General features: G+C 38.0%; 1 protein-coding gene and 1 pseudogene across 3 annotated transcripts in view; both read left to right on the top strand.

Moving 5' to 3' along the window:
• Positions 1-21,087, top strand: part of HS3ST5 (heparan sulfate-glucosamine 3-sulfotransferase 5) — a 290,237-nt gene that overhangs the window by 242,796 nt on the left and 26,354 nt on the right. The gene's annotated exons all lie outside the window — the stretch shown is intronic.
• Positions 34-20,977, top strand: LOC117097345 (annotated as a pseudogene).

The raw sequence follows: 21,087 nt of genomic DNA, 5'->3' as shown, positions 1-21,087 counted from the left end.
CTCCCTAGGCATCTAAGGCATAGGGGACCCATCATGGTTGTGTTCAAAAGGTCTGGAACACCAGTCCTCCCGCTCCAGATGGGGGAAGGTAGACAACAGCTAGCTCCTCCAGATCCACAAATGGGCTCCTATTTCAGTGCTGAATGTCAGAGATTCCGGAACCAGCTTATGTTCTGGGAACGGCAAAGACTTGAGGTAGAAAGAACTATGTGCCGCCATTTCTAAGCCAGGAGTGCAGTAACATACTGAATGGTTAGACAGTAGAGGCACCTCTGCAGTTAATACACATTCTTTAAACTTTTATTTTAGGTTCATGAGTACATGTACAGGTTTGTAATATAGGTAAATTGTGTGTCACAGAGGCTTGGTATACAGATTTCATCACCCAGATAACTAAGTATAGCACCTGATAGGTAGTTTTTTCCATCCGCACCTTCCTCCCAGCCTTCACCCTCAAGGAGGCCCCAGTGTCTCTTGTTCCCGTCTTTGTGTCCAAGTGCACTCAATGTTTAGCTACCACTTATAAGTGAGAACATGTGGTATTTGGTTTTCTGTTCCTGAGTTGGTTTGCTTAGGATAATGGCCTCCATGTCCATACATGTTGCCACAAAGGATGTGATGACATTCTTTTTTATAGCTGTATGGTATTCCATGGTCTACATGGACCACATTTTCTTTACCCAGTCTACTGTTGGTAATTTAGGTTGATTCCATGTCTTTACTATTGTGGATACTGCTGTGATGAACACATGTGTGTATGTGTCTTTATGGTAGAATAATTTCTATTCCTTTGGATAGGTACCCAATAATGGGATTGCTGGGTGAAATGGTAATTCTGTTTTAAGTTGTTTGAGACATTGCCAAACTACTTTCCACAATGGCTGAACTAATTTACATTCCCACCAGCGGTATATAGGCACTGCCTTTTCTCTGCAGCCTCACCGGCATCATACAGTTTTCTTTATCGAAAATATTTTTGGAGCCTTTGATATACCCACAGGCACTGTAAATCAACAAAAGGGGCACTCCGTCCTCAATTACATCATTCTTCTAATTTTTTTAACCACATGGTGCTTTTTTGGGAGCATGTGAGGAGAATAGCATCCCAGGAGAGTCCTTCTCTGAAAAGGTATTGCTGTTTGGGACAATATAAATATAATGCAATATCATATAGGAGGTTGTCCTTTTGTATATTTTTAAAATATGTTACTTTTGTGCTTTGGAGTTGCCCTAGATAAATATGTTGTAAACCTTTGTGAGTCTCTGCTTATTTGGCTTAATAACCCTTTTGTGGCTTCTGAATAATGTAGGAATTTGATTCATTATTTAGAAATCTGAGTTGCTGCAGTAATGAACTAGATATTACATTTAATCGAGACTTCCAATACTACCCAGATTGCCAGTCTCACAGGGCATCAGACCTAACTGAATTTTCCTGCTAGCTTTAGAAAAAAAGACAGAAAAATAATTCACTTCCAAAAGTTAAACACTTTGCCAATTACTAGTGACCCTCGATGTGACTTTTAATTTATAGAAAGGCCCAGATTAATTGTTTTCAAACCAAAAGCTATGACTCTTAGATAGCACTTTAATTTTAAACAAATCTTCTCCTCCATCTTGACTGTGAGCTCGTACCTACAGCATGATAAGCCTTCTAATGATGCCTGGCATAGTGTCAGCTTGTGAAGCCATATACTGTATATGTTTTGGAACTAAATATTTCTTCTTGCCATTGACTCTTGACCCCCTTAGAACAACTGTCACCTTCTTCAGATGCTTTCACTAAGTAAAAAGTCAATTGGCTGTAAGTGGTGATGAAGAAAATGTCGTGTGATTAATGCTACAGTTTAGGCTGTTGTGATTAGTCACAGGAAAAACAGTTAAACTTCCTCCCCCAAGAAACATGGTATGTTAACGGCAAATGGCCTGCCTGAAGCCCACTAGGAAGAAATAGTTGGGCAGTGTTAAAAGCTGCCTATTGATTTGGGCTCCGACTGAAAGCCATGTGCTGATGTAAATGAAAATGTGTCAAGAGTTGATATCGATTTTTTTTTAAATCAGACCATCTCTGGGGAAATACTGCTAGCCATACTACTGCCCGTCTATGAGTGAAATCAGGTTCCTTTCCACAAGACTACACATGTCCAGACATCAGATTTTTCTCCTTCACTGAGGTGTGGTAGGATGCCTCTCTATCGTCTGCAACCTCTGCATGGAGAACGTGGCCCAGAGACTGTAAAGATTGTCTTGATGAAGGACATTTATGTGGCGAAAGGTGTGAGCTCATGCCACCTATCTACACGTCGGTCTGTTGGTGTATGGTTCATAACACACACGTAAGCTTCCGCTAGGAATTGTCATCCTATGTCTCCTAGAATAAATCATTGCAGAAGAATAAATTTATTTTTAGAAAATTCTATCCAGAGAGAACCACAATATAGGATAAAAGGTAAAACATATTAGAATATGAACCATGAAGTTGGGGGTCTTTCTTTTCCTTCAGACTGTAGGAAAACTAGCCACATATTTTTTCCCATTTCTTAGGAGTTATTCCCTGAGCTGTACCTTATTCATAGACTGCAGTGCTTGTAAATATTGACTAACGATATATGAAAAGGCCAAGAGTCATAATAATCATGCAGCTTTGGGTCATATCTGTGGGGAGTTCGGCTGCCTAGGTAAGGCTGCACTTCTGACTCAGCTGGGATGAAGCGTGGATGCTAATATTAAGCGATTAGAATGGAAAATTAGTGTGGAAGAGGAGAGGGGTCATCACCTAGCAATATATGTGGATTATTTGGAATCAACTACCAGGATTAGAGAAAACCCTAATAAACTAATAAGGGAAATGGTCTTTCCCTCCATGCTAGCTTAGAGAGCTAAGTCCACTTAGTTTGATTTATTGGCCTTAGGCACAGACACATGATGAAAACTTCACTTTGCAAATTGATTAACTTTTTGTTAATTACTCAATGACTTTTGCCATACTCTAAATTTTATGATCTGTGTGCCTTGTGCTTGAGATTAAAGGAAAAACAATGATCTGAAATAGACCTTAAGGGAATAGGAATTACTATGATGAGACAATTTTATACTGAAAGTTCTGCATTAAAATTTAGGAGTGTGTAACAAAACTTTCAACTAGTGTGTTAAACTAGTTGTTACCAGTAACTGGGAAGACAAATGAGGTCTTACAAATGATCTAAGTAGATGGAACTTTTCAGTTAGGGCTGCTGCCTTAAAATACTTAAAATTAACTTGTACTTCTTAAAACAGGTGTAGCTTCCTGGCCCTGTAACTTGACTAACAAGCTAAGGCTTATGGCTGACCCTCTAGGGTATCCCTAAGGTGGCTACAAGAGCAACCCTTTCTGTAGCATGGAAGACCAGCGCTGACTCAGAGACCTTTGCCTATCTAGCAGGAGTTCTAGACCAGCTCTTGGCTGCTCCAACTCCCATCATTTCTTGTATTGTTATTTAACTTTGGGTATATATTTATTAAGACTCTCCAACAGGACATTAAATTCAATAAAAACATGCATTATAGTTCATTGTGTTGGCAGCAGTGCAGAAATTCATAACTGCTCAAGGGAAAAATACACAAATATACATACATCATACATGTACACATATATGTGTGTATGTATATATTTTTAATGCAAGATGAGCTAGTCTTCCTATGACATTAAATTATTTAATCACTTTTTAACTGAAATCAAAGAAACACTCACCAATGACTTTACACAGTTATTTATTCTAAGGTGAATGCAAATTACCTCAGAAGATATTATCCAGAATAACAATAAATGTTTATTCTTTCTTCTTATGATTTATATAGCTGCCTAGTATGCCCATTCATCAAGTATTTCATAGTTGTATTTCATGCTCAAGTATATAAATATCATTTTCAAATATATATTAAATATATTAAATTATATACTAAAATACATATTTGAAAGTGATAAATATATGTATACATATATATGTACTTGAGATGAGAAAAAATAATTTGAGACAGGCCATAAAGTCTGAAAATATAGACAATATTAATTATCATCTATATGTAATATAATATTAATACATCATTTGTTATATGTTTTGTTTCCAGGTTTAGTGACCACTCAGTGTTTGTAAATATATTGTAAAGGTATACATTAAACAAATTAACTGATCTTCTGATTTTAACTTGAGTTACTAAGTTGAAGGTTTTTCTTTACTTGCTTTTTTTGTTTTAAATAAAAGAAAGCAAATGATTTCAGGAAGAGAATTGTCACAGCCAAAAACTTCCAGGTTAAGCAAAAGATCATAATAACTTTATCTTACCAACTACCTTGAATGCTTTAGTATGTTCTCCACTCACTTAGTAAAACATCTGAATTAGAAAGCATATACTACCATTTAATTCCCAGCCTTTCCTTTCAGGGGCCAACCTCACTTTTCCAAGTACTGTACTAGTGAAAGAAGCAGAGAACTAAATGTCTGTACATGAGTCATGCATTTGTCTTTTGATTGTAGAGAAGAAAAAGGAAAAATATATATATACACATATAAACCTAAAAATAAGAATGAATTATTTGCCAGCCCACAACATTTTTCACTAACCCTTTTTTGTCCTTTGGGGGTAGAGTTAGTTAAAAATCTGTTTTTTTAAGTTTTGGTTTGGAATTAATAGGCTGAGATGGGAAACCAGAAAATAATGAGAATATATATTATTTTTTGATTTTTTTAAAAAAAGGAAAGAATAAGGAAGTACAGCTCAGGAAAATTACCTTCCTTTTCTCATTCCCCAAATCTTCTATCCAAAAATAATTTTCATTACTTCAATTCAAAGTGTTCATATTTTCCAGAGCACAAAATAGACTCCAAATATAGTTCCATGTAGAATTTTATATATTTATGCCACAACATTTGACAATCATAGAAAAATATAAGAAATATGCAACACAGAACTCATAATTGGAACATATTTGGAAGCCTGGAAACAAACAAATTACAATATACAATATAAAGGATGCTAAATACCCAATATTTCCTTCCCTAGTAATAATGCTTTTGTTTTAATATGTTTTAATGTTCCCAGGAAAAGTTGTTAAACAAGTTTTGCATTTTGCATGTCTTAGAACAGTAAATGAAATACATCCTAATAAGTTACCTTTTTTCTTAAGTATATCCACATAGGACCAAGCCTTTTAATGAATTCCTTTAACTGGTAATACATTAGTATTTCCAATTTAAAAATTTTATTCTGTATATTCTGTTGAATAAGGTTAAACAACCTAATATCCAATTATATATATGTATAGAGATACATATTTCATATCTATAAATAATTATCTATTAATTGATGGAATAATTCAAATGGCAAAAATTTTAAACGTTGTATTTTGTATTACTCAGGAAGAAAAGTAGTCAGGAAACTAGAGGAAGCTCTTTTTTTCCCCTTTTTATTACACCAAAGAAATTGAGTGCAATGAACCACATTATGCCTTTCTTTATCAGGTGTGTATTTACATTTACATTTCTAAATTATTTACCATAAATACATTTTTAACACTAGAAAACCTTAAAATAATAAAGTTCCATTTTTCAGGCTTTATACAAACATGCAAATGTTAATATGACTAAGGAATATACTTTAAATTACAGGGCATTTTTATTCATTTTTCTATTGCCCCTGCTGCGATAGCCAGGCTCCCTGCCTACGGAATGTTAGAGAGCCCCCTAGTGGCACTTATATGCCTATTAAATTTCTAAACTAAGGATAAAGTTACTTTCCTTACTAACTGCTGGGACCAGTTTTGAGACCTAAACATAATTTGGTTGACTTTTTTCCTCAATTTTTAAACCCAAGTTGAATTCCTTTTATATACCACACAAATTGTGCACGTTTATGGCATCAAAAATGTAATAATAACATCATCTCTGGTTATTCAAATGCTCAGTTGCTAAACATCTCTTTTCATTCTTTCTCACCTGGTAACCTTTCCAGTCATCTCAGGAACCATTTGGAGATTCACTGTGAAAAACATTTTTATGGGAAAAAAAAAGTCCTACGTTAAATGATAAAAGCATATACTTACCCAAATAGATGTTATTTTAATGTTACTGCAGTAAAGAGGCATGTCTTCATTATACTTTCATGTAGCCAGAGGAAAAGATATAAAAAATGATACCTAAGATGCATTATCACTGAGGCAGCCACCTGACATGTTTGGAACTTTTTAATATTACAATAGTTTATGGTCAAGATTTGATGATGGGCTCAAGGGTGATGCTCCCTTGGACTAGTGAACAATTTGCAGCATTTTTTATGCTTTTTCAACTGGATACCCACAAAGCTTCTGCCCTTGCTTAAAATTATCCTTCTTAATAGGTGAGTGAACGCTTCCTGATGGTTTAAAATACATCCATGGAATCTTAAAAGGTAAGGTGAAGTTAGTCTTACAAATGCTGGAAAAGAATGTTCTTCACAGTGAAAATAATTTCAATAGGAATATGGAGATGAAAATAGCATGAATATGCCCCAGAAACTATACTATAAACAATTAGTATCATTGAAATACAGAGTGAGAGGTAGGAGCATAGGACAGGAGACGTATCCAGAGATGTAACAGGGACCAGCTACACTATGGAAGGCTTTGGGGACTACAGTAAGGGGTTTTAATGTATCCTAGATACTAGTAGAAAATATTGTAAGATAAACCAGATTTCTGTTTTAGGAAATCAGTCTGGGAATAGACTCGAGGATAAATTAGAGGGGGAATAAGATTCCAAGTCAGAGTGAACATTTGGTCCAAGCAGGAAACAATGAGAGCTGGTAGAGAAAGTTGTCAAAAGTGCCTTTACAGTAAAGTGAGGTCATTGCTGGGCTACTGATGCCCCGGACAATAGTAGAATAAACTGGGGTCTGAGCAAAGGCCTTGGTACCACCCTGCCTCAGTTCAGTAGCCCATCAGTGTTGTCTTCTTTGGTTATTTGCCCCTTATCCTTGGCAATTCTGTTGCCTCCCTTCCTTTCCCATATTCATGTGAGCATCTTGTAGCCATCAGTCCCGAAGAAAGGCATGGGTTGTGTAGTTTGAGCTTCACTAGTTTGAAGGGTATGATGCATAGAAAAGAACTGGTTGAAAGGTAGGATTTTGGAACATGCAGAGTGGTTAGATGCTAGATGTTGGGCATGAGGGAAAGGGAAAAGGTCAGAATGGCTCCAGGGTCTCTGGCATCACAAACTGGGAAGATGGAAGTACTAATCACTGTTTATACAGCCAATAATAGAGGAGGGCCAAAAGTGAAGTTTATTTGCTTTCTATGCTGTGTTACAAATTCTCACAAAGTTAGCAACTGAAAACAACACACATTTATTTCCTCCTCATTCCTGTGGGGCGTGAGTTTGGGCATGGCTTAGCTGAGTTCCCTGCTTCAGAGTCTCACAAGACTGCCATCAAGCTGTCATTTACGTCTTGGTTCTCATCTGGAGGCGCAACTAAGGGAAGGAGATGTGCTTCCCTGCATGTGGTTGTTGACAGCATTCAGTTTCTAGCAGTTGAAGGTTCATGACAGCTTCCTCCTTCAAAGCCAGCGACAGAGATAGAGTCCACAGTAAGCCTACTAGAAGGACCATCCTGTGTCATGTATCAAAATCACAAGGGTGACATCCCCATCACCTTTGCTATGTGGGCTAGACACAAGTCACAGGTTCTGCCCATACTCATGGGGAGGAGATTATACAAAAGCATGAACATCAGGGACCAGGGATCATGACAGTCACCCTGTCTATCATAGGAGTATTTTTATAACGTTTACAAAATGTGAAATTTCTGAGTGTTTTTACTTCCAACTATCAATGCAAGGAAATTATATTATACTATAACTTGGATCATTATTACATAGCCTTAGGATTATTAGAATAAATGTCCCAAGAATAGCTACCATATAGGAGGAAAAAAAGGAATAACTCCATTCTTTCTGATCTTTACCCCCCATTCAGAAGGGTTCCTACATTTCGAACAGGCATTTGTTCTTCACTGTCTCATATACCTCTGAGAAATCTCAGTTCATGCTTTGGAAACTATCAAAGAGCAAATTCCAAGAATACTTAAAACTAAATAACACTAGAACATTGGATTGTTGCTGGCTGCTTTCCTATCCACTGTGAAGTTTGATTTGTTGTAAATATTTAGGGACGTATCAAAACTAACCTTAAATTCTTTCCTTGTGCACCTCTTCTTGAACTCCCCCCAAATAAGTCAAGATTTTTTAAAAACCAGGGCAGTCCTAAAATGGCATATATTACATCCAGTCTTCTTCTAAGTCCTAATGACTCTTTCTTTAAAATATTCATACTGGCTCTACCCCATCCCCTTTCTTCTATTTACACAACTTCTCAACACTGGTGCAAGCTGTTACTACTGTCTTATGTCTGGATAAATCCGCATTACCGTCCTATTTGGTATCTTTACTCTACTTTTCCCTTTCCTCTTCTCTCAGAGCTATTCAAGATTGAATTTTTATTATATATAAACAGCTTTGAACATGCGGTTTCTTTTTTCAGTCATGTGTGCTGGTGCTCCGTTTCCTACACTACCATCTACATCCCCATGTCTGCCTTTTTAGAAGGTCTGTTATCTAATGTACCTGCCTATTCAATTGTATTCCCATTCTTAATACAAACCATATTCTCTCTTCCAAATAATTTCCTCTTGGCCTCTGTACAAAGCAGGCTTGCTTCTGTTTTTTTATGTCTGCTCAGATTTTACTTCCAGCTTGGGTTGTCCATGCATCTGTCATCATGTCTGCCCTGAGTCACGATGAATAGATATTGCACGATGGGGAGCCCAGGTAAAGAGTAAGAGGAAGCCAGATGTATAGAAAAGAAAAGGAGAAAGATAAGATGAACCCCTAATGGAACTCAGAAGGCAAAGCCCATGGCAGTGGAGACAAGCAAAGAGGGGCAGATAGAAAACATCCACAAAAAAAAAAAAAAAAAATACCAGAAGGCAAAAGAGATACAAGGTCATATGTGAGGATATTCTCAGGCCTTATAGGGATGAATCAACAAAGAAAACAGGCAGGTGCATATTCACCAGGAGCAGCTTGATTAGAGAGGCCACATTCATCCTGAAAGCCAGGTTCTTTAACAACCCAGTGTTCTTCCTGTTCAGGCAGACTGGTGTGTGTGGAGGATTAGGGTCTTTGAAGCCAGTTAGACATGGGTTCAAATTCCTCTTCCACCATTTGTTAACTGTTTGGCCTTGGACTTGTTATTGAACTTCCCCAACCCTCACTTCACTGATCTGTAACATGTGGATCATTCTACCAATCTCATGGGGTTATAAGAATTAAATGTGATTACATATACTATACGAAATGCCTGACATCAACCAGGTTTAGTGGCTCATGCCTATAATCCCAGCACTTTGGGAGGCCAAGGTGGAAGGATCACCTGAGGTCAGGAGTTTGAGACCAGCCTGGCCAACATGGTGAAACCCCATCTCTACTGAAAATACAAAATAAGCCAGACATAGTGGCATGTGCTTGTTATCCTAGCTACTTGGGAAGCTGAGGCAGTTGAATCGCTTAAATCCAGGAGGCAGAGATTGCAGTGAGCTGGGATCGCACCATTGCACTCTAGCCTGGGCAAAAAGAGTGAAACTCCTTCTCAAAAACAAAAAACAAAAAAGCAAAGCAAAACAAACAAAAAAAAGCCTGACATCTGGCAAGTATACAACATATATGTTGATTTTTATCATTTTATTTGTATTTGTCTATCTGCCAAAACCAAAATAGCTGCCAAGTTGTAGCTATCCTTTTATGAGGTCTGCATGCCTTTCTCTACTCTCTTGTGATCCATAAAACCTGCCTCATACATTGTGCCACTTACCACAGAATGTTCTTTAGGTGTGCTAAGTTTCAGGTTATTTAAGCTAATTTCTTCAATGATATTAAAAGCTCCTTGGGGAGAGATTTCCCAGTGCTGAGCTCATCATACTCAACCTGCACTTGAGATTACAATGCATTTCAAGGCTCCGCTTCGTTCACCCATTCAGCAGGTATGTATTCAACACCATGTGTGATGTATTGGGGATGAAACAACAAAGAAGACAAGCTCAGCTTCCTAGAGGTAGGCGTGGGTTACATCACTAAGGTAAGGGCACTGTCATCTTCAAACTAGAAGGACCCTAAGAGATTATCTAGCCCAGCTCTTTACTCTTACAAAGATGCAATTGAGAATCACAGAAATGACAGTGGCATATAATTTCTTATTCACTGGCCTCTTTTTGGCCTGTCGAATCACTGTCATTTGGAAAAACAAAGAGATAAAAGTCTAGGATGTTTTAACTGAGAGTTTGAGAGTGAATTGTTTTGTCTTCTGCCATGCCACTGTAAAACAGAGGCCACTTGTCTCAGACAGCATTGCCAGCAAACGTCCATGGCATAGCCTCCTGCAAGTCTCTACCAGAAAACTCAAGAGTTGTCTGTGGCTGCTATGCTCTGACCTTTTTGCTTGTTCCCCAGTGTGAGGAAAAAATAAATAAAAATCATTGTAGGAAGAAACACAAGTAATTCAAGAAACATGCAAAGATACTTTCTGCTTTCTTTGTCGGGGAAGGCCAAAACATGGTGGCTTCTTCCAGCAATCATTCCAGACCACTGCTTAGTACACTTTTTTTTTTTTTTTTTTTTGAGATGGAGTCTCCTCTGTCACCCAGGCTGGAGTGCAGTCGTGCAATCTCAGCTCACTGCAAGTTCTGCCTCCCAGGTTCACGCCATTCTCCTACTTCAGCCTCCCGAGTAGCTGGGACTATAGTCACCCACCACCACACTTGGCTAATTTTTTTTTTTCTTTTAGTACAGACGGGGTTTCACCTTGTTAACCAGGATGGTCTCGATCTCCTGACCTCGTTATCTGACCGCATCGGCCTCCCAAAGTGCTGGGATTACAGTCATGAGCCACTGCACCCGGCCACTGCTTAGTACATTTAAAAAGACACATGTAAACATTTGTATGTAGGGATGGATTTGAATCAATAACATGAGACTGGCATCTGAAGACTCAGTGGCTGTAATCAAAATGTTTGCTGAACATCCTTCAATACTTGATCCACAAACTTATTTTGAAATTAAAATGCCAAGGTGAGGATTAACACCTCTAGTTCAGTGGGGCTAATGAGACATGACTTATTAATCCTACAAGAAAATCGTAATTAGGCACCGGGGCACTGCTTGTTTCATTGTTAAATACTACCCAATCCCCAAAGAATTGGAAAATAAATAGAGACTAAAATAGAAAGGAGTGTTATAATTAGGCCCCCTGAAATGAAAGAAATAGTTTTTTTCTCCCCACAGAAAGTATTTGTCACTTTTTTCCCTAAATAACTCAGTATTAGCATTTGTAATAAAAGTTTGATGCAAACATTCTTGAAATAGCTAGACATGGGGACACCAGAGAAAGAGGAGAGTCTGATGCACCAGAACTCTGCTAAGAAGGCAATTGTACTGCTGAGTTTCAGCTGCAGCAAAACTCAGGTCACCGTCCAGGTTAATTAGCAAGATGACTTCATTATTATTTACTTCTTGTTCATGTAATAGGCTCTTCCACTAAGATACACTCATTTTAACACTAAAGATTTCAAGATGCAAGTCGAAAAGGAATTGCTTCACTTAATTTCGCTGGCATTTTTTTCAAACTATCCATAGTACCCAAAAAGGAAATGGGAGAAGGGAGGGCTGCAGCACAAGGGAATAGCCTACATTTACCCCCGCTTCCTAAAACTGAAAAGCTGGAACATAGCATACCCATGGTAATGCTCATGACCAACAACTTTGCCATAATATTTGGTGTTCTAAAATTGTTTTCATCAGTGGATTAAAGATAAGTGTAGAGAAGAAGAAAGAATAAGAGAGAAGAGGGAAGAGGGAGGAGGGGTTGGGAAAGTGGGAGAGAATCTTTGTAACATTCATTTACAACTTCAGAATAAGTCACCTTGTTAAGTTACAGCCAGAAAAAAATATCATTGGCATTCGACACACAATTTGTTACAAAGTATACTAATAAACCACATTGCCAAATTATGTCAGTCATATCTAACTAACAATAAGCAAATTGCCTTACACAGATGGAGAATGTGTAAGGTGCATAGATTTCCTGTGAGGCAACCTCAACTAAGACTTATTGATTAATGTTGTCCTGCTTGTTTATTCTGTTTAAAAGCACGGACTGCATTATTTTCACCTTCTTTTTTAAAAAAAAAAGAAAAAAAAGAAAAGAAAAGAAAAACCATTAAAACCTAAGCCCCACATTTCAAAATTTTCAAGCTTTAAATAAAGTTTCCTTATCTTTGGCAGAGGGAAGATTCCACATGTATAGGGTTCTCAAAGAAATGTCAGTGGCTAACTCCCCAATGCCAGAGCTTCGGAAATGCAAGAGTATCTCCAACTAAAGTTTTGGGAAACCAGTTTAGCAATTATTCCAATTATTGTCATATTGGATAAAACTATTAAAAGAAAGGTTGTTTTCTTTCCGTGTATACTAAACCATCAAAATTGTATTTGAAGAGAATAAAGAATAAGAAATTATCTAGGGAGACTGAGATCATGAGATTGCCCAACAGCTTCCCCCATTCAGTGGCCACAAATTGTACCCCTTGCTCAGCATGATGAATCTGTGTTCTTATTCAATGCAAGTAATAATGGGAAGCAAAGAAGCAATCATAGTATTTGAAAATAATATAGAAGACATATACAGCTCCAACCTTCCTAAGGTATGTGACATCTGATCAGTTTAAGTTAACTTCTTTGAGTATTTGGCTCCACATTTCAAAGTGGAAGTGCTAATAAAACCTGATAAGTTTGCTTTGAAAATTTTATGACATAGAATACATAAGACAGGTGCTCTGTAAAATATCAAGCAACAAATAAATGTATGAAAGGGACCGGGACACGAAAGGATAGGGGATCAATGAAAATCCATCACTGAAAATTAGGAAAATTATTGAAAACATATATACTGTTTTCTGCACAGATAAATGCCAGCAAGATCAGTAATGACCAACTTGGAGAGGGTCATTCGAAAAGGAAGGAAAGGTATAATTAATTCTTGTGAATCCACCTATGCCTAGATGCCATTGCCAAAAAAACTGTTAGATGGCTAATTTAATGGTTGGCTGAAATTCTGTTATAAATATAGCTCTCCATTTCTTCCCAACTGTCCTTCCCCTCTCTACATGGTAGAGTGAAAATATTACTGTTCTGAGAATCAGGAGCTAGGTAGCCTAGTTTGAGTTCACTAGATGTGTTTACTTTGCATTGATCATTTATTCATTCATTCATTCAGCCAATGTTTATTGACCTCTTAAGTATCAGGTCCTGTACTGACCACAGGAGATAGAGCAGTATACTTCTCACATGCCTTCCCTTCTAGCAGGGGTCTCTCAACTTCTCCAGCCTCAGCTCCTTCATCTGCAAGAAGCGGGAAATGAGTGCAGTGCTCTCTACAGTATCTTCCAGCCCTAATGTTCTCAGTGTTGATTCTCTCTGAAGATTTTCATTCTTTATTCTTCTCTAAAGACCTACATAATCTTACTGAGTCTTTCCCTCTTCATTAAATTATGAAATGTTGAGTCTGTATTTATGTATATATATTTACATACATGAACATATATATATATATATACACACACACATATCTGTATATAGCCTATAACCTATTTTCTAAATAGAATTCCTCCCTTCAATTTATGTATTGCACATTTTTGAGAGTTATTAAGGGAAGTCACTATGCTGTTTGTGAAGGCAATAGTCCCTGTCTTCTAAGTGCTTATAACATAATAGACAAGACAAGATAAATATACAGTAAATACACATCAGAATCCTTCCTTTGGAAGAAATCCCTTTCCATTAGTGGGATCAGAGGAGGTTTCTTCCAGGCAGTGAAGCTAAAGTGAACTTGGAGGAGAGGATAAGATACTGATAAGCAAAATTTAAAAAAAAAAAAAAAAAAGAGAGAGATCATCCAGGAAATAGTATGAGCAGAAGAAAAGAATAAGAAAGCGCAGAGTCTCTGAAAAAATACTGGCTATGGTGGACATGTCATATGTGGGATATGAGAGTTGAGACAAGTAGAGGAGATTGCAGCCAGATGTGAATTACAGCACCAAATTCAGGTGCTGGGACTTGATGCTGTAGGCTAGCACATCCCAGTAGAGTATAATACAAGCCACAAATGCAAACCACATATGTAATTTACAATTTTAGAGGCCTCATTAGAAAAGGTAAAAAGAAACGGGAAATTAATTTTAGTGATAAATTTTCTTTACTCAGTATAGGCATCACAACATAAAATCAATATATTTGACATTCTTTTTTTCATACTATGTGTTTGAAATCCAGTGGACATTTAACACTTTTGGTACATCTCAAGCTGTGCTCATGGCTAGGGGCTAGTGACTACCATGTTATATCATGCAGTTCTAGGCTATGAAAAGTTATTACAGGGTTTTAGAGGGAGAGCGGTTTAGTAAAAGCAACTTTTAGGCAGCTGAATGAGGCTTTTGTATGTAGATGTGTATCAGATTGTGAGGATGTTATAGCACAGGACAGAAAGTTGAACCTGTTGAAATCATCTGGTTTTGAAGCCTGGTGGTTGACTCACGGGTTATGAAAACTTGGGAGAAACATTGAGGCTACACAATCCAGTTGAAGAGAAAGTAGTGAGCTATATGCTGACTCATACATTTAAAAAAACAGAACTATTCTTTTGCATAGAACTATTCTTTTGCACCTGATTATTTTGTTTATCTCACTGGGCCTGAGCCAAATTAGGTTCATTCAATTCCACAAACAAGGATCAAACATCTAATAATGAACTGTGCCAGGTTTGGGGGACTCATAGATGTTTGGGGATTCATAGGCCGTTGTTCTTAATGTCAGTAACTTAATGTCATGGCAATTACACAACAGAGGGCAAAAGCTATTTTTGAAGACTTTGGAAACACAAAATAGGAACTATCCAGTTCTGCCTGGAAGAATCAAGAAATGGGGCAAGTGACGCCTGAGCTGAATGTTGAATGATAACTACAGTTTCTACAGGTGGAAATGGAAGAATGGTCATCATGTAGGGAAGGAAGAACCTGCTGGAAATTAGGAAAGTACCTGGCATGTCTGGGCAACAGTAAATATCTTCCCAATTTAGGATCTGTGTGGACATTTATCAAAAATGAAGCTAGAAAGGCAATTAAGGGTGAATTGGAGGAAGAGGGAGGTCAACATGTAGCTAAATGTAAAGTGGCTCCACTTTGCTGCAGAGACCTAGAGCCTCGTCAAAGAGAGAGGGCACTTCCAGAGCCCACAGGTGAGCACTGGAGAACATGGCTTTAACCTGAGAAAAGACAGAGAGGAGTCCGCTTCTGTGAGAGTAATATGAAGACAGTGGCTTACAGATTACAATCCAGAACACTGACTTGGTGTCAGATATAATGATCTGCCTTTTCACCGAAAAGTATTTGACATTTCACTAAATTGACCTTTGCTTGCCAATAGCAAACTCAATTGGATTACTTTCTCTGTTCAAAGTTTAATAGTATAGTCATAGGCACAATGTATCTCTTGAAGGTGAGCTTTTGTTGTTTGGTATTCTGTGTTCCCTGAACAAAAAGCTTCAAGAAAAAATCACTAGTTTTGTTTTTTCTTAAAGCTACAGGTGATGGAGAAATATGCCTGCATGAGTTTTCTATTGCAGCATAACAAAAGCCCACCACTATGGAAACTTAACATCCATTTATTAGCCAATAGTTCTTTAGGTCAGAAGTCCAGGTAGGCTCAGCTGGATTCTCTGCTGAGCATCTCACAAGGCTGAAATCAAGTTGTCATTTGGATTGTACTCTTGTCTGGAGATGACTCTCGGGAAGAATCTGCTTCCAAGTTCATTCTTGTGGTTGGCAGAATCCAGTTCCTTGTGGTTGTAGGAATGAGGTCCCAGTTTTCTAGCTAGCTATTGACTAGGGATCACAACTCCTAGAGGCTGCTTTCCAAATCCTTGCATCTTCAAACTAGCAACACTATGTCAATCCTTCTCTTGTGTGGAATCTAATCACTCCTTCTGCTACTTGCTAGAGAAAATACTCTGCTGTTAAAGAGCTTATCTGATTAAATTAGACCCACCTGAATGATCTCCCTATCTTAAGTTCAACTGATTAGTAACATTAATTACAATCTGTGAAATCTTTTGCCTCGTAATGTATCACAATCATAGTAGTAACACCAAGACCAAGATTATGGGGTCCATGTACAATTCCACACTCCCTTTAATAGCACATCAGAGTATCTTTCAAATAGAACCGTTTTTTTTTTTTTTTTCTGTAAACTGAAAGAAGCATTTGTTGCTAAAAATGAAACAAAAACAAAACAAAATCTTTGAATGTCCATAAAAGGGCAGATATAGAAGTTTTTCCTCTAAGTGGCTGATTAAATGGGGGGCGCAATAAATTTTTATGAATTTAAGAGAAAATGAATAAAATAAAAACAATTTTTATTTCCGATTGCATGGTAGAATAGGTACCCTATATCATCTATATCACCCTCACTGTTGAAATAACTAAAATATATGATGAAATAATTAAAATATATGTCTATATCTATAAATATACAACTGTACCTATGAGGCTGCTTGAAAGTAAAGAGTGAACAGATCCCTAACATAAAATAAATAAAATCAGAAAACCCGATTGGTAAGCAAGTTCCCAAGTGGGTACTGCTGTGAGAATTTTTGCTAAACCCTAGAATTCTTTGGCTTCCATTCTGATGGTTGTGTGGGACCAGCTGTGAGATACAGCCTAGGTCTTGGTTAGTGCAGGAAATCTAACAGGAGGCATTCATAATAACAGTATTCTAGAGAGCTATACTGTCAACGTAAGAATGAATTTGCAACAAACTCTGATATTTCACAAGCAAATTGATTTTGGCATAGTGTGAGAGGATAGAATTCTCTGAGGATTCATAATCCCAAATTGGTCTTTGCTTGAGTTCTGATTCATCGTGCATGTGTGGTCCATAAAACCTCAAGCATGATCCCAGACGACCATGTCCTCAGGTGACTAGCAGAAAAAAATTTATAACTTCTTTGAAAGAACTCAATTTCAGCCCAGGATTCAAGATACCACAAATAAAGTTTCTTATAAAATGAGCAGTCAAGAGTGAATAATCGCAAAACAATAAAAGAAGTAAGGCACTGTGAGTAAAATGACAGACCACAAAATCCTCATATAATAGAATTTTTGACATGGAATATAAAACAGTTATGTTTAAAGAAATTTTCTCACTTTGGGAGGCTGAGGTGGGCAGATTTCGAGGTCAGTCGATTGAGACCATTGTGGCCAACATGGTGAAACCCCATCTCTACTAAAATACAAAAAATTAGCTGGGGGTGGTGGTACATACCTGTAGTCCCAGCTACTTAGGAGGCTGAGGCAGGGGAATCACTTGAACCTGGGAGGCAGAGGTTGCAGCGAGCCGAGATCACCCCACTGAACTCCAGCCTGGCGACAGAGGGAGACTCCGTCTGAGAGAAAGAAAGAGAGAGAGAGAGAGAGCAAGGAAGGAAAGAAGGAGGGAAGGAAGGAGGGAGGGAGGGAGGGAGGGAGGGAAGGAAGGAAGGAAGGAAGGAAGGAAGGAAGGAAGGAAGGAAGGAAGGAAGGAAGGAAGGAAGGGAGGGACATTTTCTACGAGTTTGAAAATACGCTGAAGTTTGCTGCTGCCACTGGAGCCACTCCAATTGCTGGCCTCTTCACTCCTGGAAACTTCACTAACCAAATTCAGGCAACCTTCCAGGAGCCACAGCTTCTTGTGGCTACTGACCCCAGGGCTGACCACCAGCCTCTCATGGAGGCATCTTATGTTAACCTACCTGCCGTTGCTCTGTAACACAGATTCTCCTCTGCGCTATGTGGACATTGCCATCCCATGCAACAACAAGGGAGCTCACTCAGTGGGTTTGATGTGGTGGACACCAACTCGGGAAGGTCTGTGCATGTGTGGCACCATTTCCTGTGAACACCTATGGGAGGTCATGCCTGATCTCTACTTCTACAGAGATCCTGAAGAGTTTGAAAAAGAAGAGCAGGCTGCTGCTGAAGAGGCTCTGACCAAGGAGAAATTTCAGGGTGAATGGACTGCTTCAGCTCCTGAGTTCACTGCTACTCAGCCCGAGGTTGCAGACTGGTCTGAAGGCGTGCAGGTGCCCTCTGTGACTATTCAGCAGTTCCCTACTGAAGACTGGAGCGCTCAGCCTGCCATGGAAGACTGGTCTGAGCTTCTAGTCTCAGGCCACTGAATGGGTAAAAGCAACCACTGAATGGTCTTAAGCTGTTCTTGCATGGGCTCTTAAGCAACATGGAAATTAAGTTAACAGGAAATAAACATTAGTTTCTAAAAAAATAAAAAAAGAAAGAAAAGAAAATATGATCAGGGAACCTGAGACCATAAAAATAGACCAAGTGTTTGTACAATATTAGATTCTGCAAAGTAATATATAATAATTAAAAATTATAATGAAATGGATAATACCATTCAACATACTAGATAATAATGCAGATAGTGAACTGGCAGATCAATCCTAAGAAACAAACTAGAATGCAGTCCAGGGAGATGGAAAGATAGAAAGCATGAAACATAGGTCATTATAAAGGCTAGTGTAAGAAGGTTAAGCATATATCTAATCAGAGTTCCAGGAGGAGATAATAGAGATAATGGAGAAGAGGAATACTCAATGGGGTGATAAGAAAATCCCCCAATTTTTAAAAGATACCCATCTTAGAACTGGGAAACCTAGTGGATCCCACACAAGATAAATGAAAAGATTTCTACACCAAGACATATTAAAGAAAAGCTATAGAACACCAAAGTAAAAGAGAAGATCTTAAAAGCAAAAAAAGTGAAAAGAGAGATTGCTTTCAAAGTACGAATAGTTAGCCTGCTTATAAACTGCTTTTTTGATATGTAAATCTTCTACCACCCAGAGCTGTCTCCTTAATGACCTGGAGCTGTCTCTTTGACCTCAAAGGAGGTAGCGTGAGTTCCACTCATCCCCAACCCCCACTCCCCCACTACCATCCCATCTCCTGTCTTCTTACCACCCTCTTGTTGGTAAGAAGGCTCCGTGGGAGGGTAAGGGATTAATTTTGATTGGTAAATTTCTATACCCAATTTGTAAAACTACCTCCTGTCCTGGAGATTCAAAGTTTGTTTCTTCTCCATAAAGTGCCAATTAATAAACCAGATGGCCTGATTACATCGACCCAGCCCCTTCTTGTTTTTTTGTAATTTTCCACTTCCCTGACTCTCTTGGACCTGCCACTGGTTTCTCCCTCCCTGTTTCATCAGTCTCTCTTTAAACCGCCATCACCTCTACACAATTGGAGTTGAGCTCAGTTTTATACTTGTTATAAATAAAGCTTCTGTGCTGCAAAAGAAATAACACTCAAATATAAAATATTCTTTTTATTTCTCAGCAAGGCAATGTACTTGTACAGAAGGGTGCGCCCTTACAGATGGAGCCATGATGAGTGCCCACTTGACAAGGGAGGGGATTCTTATCCCTGACGCACGTGGCCCCTGCTGCTGTGTAGTTCCCCTATTGGCTAGAGTTAGATCGCACAGGCTAAACTAATTCCAATTGGCTAATTTAAAGAGAGTGACGGGGTGAGTAAGGTTTGGCAGGAAAAAGAGCAGGTAATCGGAATGAGTCAGGATGGAGCAGGTAATCGAAAAAGGTTGCTTTATGAGGAAGTTACGTTTAAAAGTAGAAGGCAAAGAATTGAATGTACTGACATACTGATTATTTGAAGAGAAATTTAGAACTCATGTCTAACATACCAAAGTCTCTCTCCACTAGTGCAGTAGTAGTACTGAAGAGAAACTGTCTTTACAACCTTTAACTGGTGTCTGGCTTTGTTTTTCTTTAACACCCCTCAATAAATGCGAACTTTATTCTGATATCTCAATACATTTCCCTGGTCCCCGTGAAGGTGTTTGCCTCCTGGATACTGACTCCTCTTTACAAGTATGTGTCTTAAATATTTTGCAGGCAATTACTAACCTAAGAGGTCTTTATTGAACACTAAGTATCTTAAAATCCAGTTAAGAAAAAGAGACTAAGATTAATTTTTTGAGGAGAAAATTTTAGTAACTTACTCTTTTGAAACCAGCTTCAACTCACTACTAGTCTTAAGAGCTGATCATCAGGATGATCTTTCAAAAATTAGTTCATCCTAATGAACACAGCTCAAAGAAACAAGTCCTACGTATTTTTGCCTTTAGGAATGAGAAGAAATTAAGGAAAATATTTCTGCATTTGGTTTGAAATGTCACAAATTTTGTTTGCTGAATGGAGGGAAATTCTACTTCTGGCAGAAGGAAAATGAAAGAGCTGAGATGCAAGAAGGAATAGTGTGACACAAACTAGATTAGTGGTTGCCAAGGGCTGGGAGGGAAAAATGGAGAAATGGGGTAGACTGCTAGAGGGTACAGTGTTTTTTGGGGGGTGATGAAAACGTAAATGTAAAGTTGATTGTGGTGATGATTGCACAATACTGTGAATATATTAAAATGTAGGTATACTTTTAAATGGGTGAGTTGTATGTGAATTATATCTCAATATAAAGCTGAGACCAATAAAAAAGGAACAGTGAGCGATGGTATTGATAAATGTGGATAAATCTAGAACAAATATTGTCTAAAACAGAAATAAAAATAATGTCCCATATAAGGGGATTTGGAGAATCAGTCTATAATAACATTTCTGCTTAAAAAAAAAATGTACATATTAGTGAAGAGGAGATATTGGAATTGGTGTACTAATTCCACCATTGTCAGTCTCAGAAATTATTCAGGCAACTAGTTTATTTCCTCTCTTGCTAGCCTTGATAAATCTATTATAATCCTTCTCATCCTAGCATGATGTTTTATGAGAGGAACCATTGCTCCATCCAGAGAGAGTGAGAAAGACTATTAACACTTGTTAATTTCAAATTATTTGACACCTCTTTCATTTCTTCTAAGTTCTGTACTTTTACAAAAATTACTTCAACTCTCTCTTA

The sequence above is a fragment of the Trachypithecus francoisi genome, unplaced genomic scaffold (assembly GCF_009764315.1).
Source record: "Trachypithecus francoisi isolate TF-2019V2 unplaced genomic scaffold, Tfra_2.0 Lachesis_group15, whole genome shotgun sequence".
NCBI classification, from domain to species: Eukaryota; Metazoa; Chordata; class Mammalia; order Primates; family Cercopithecidae; genus Trachypithecus; species Trachypithecus francoisi.
The sequence above is the reverse complement of the archived record's forward strand: the minus strand, read 5'-3'. Positions and strand labels throughout refer to the sequence as shown.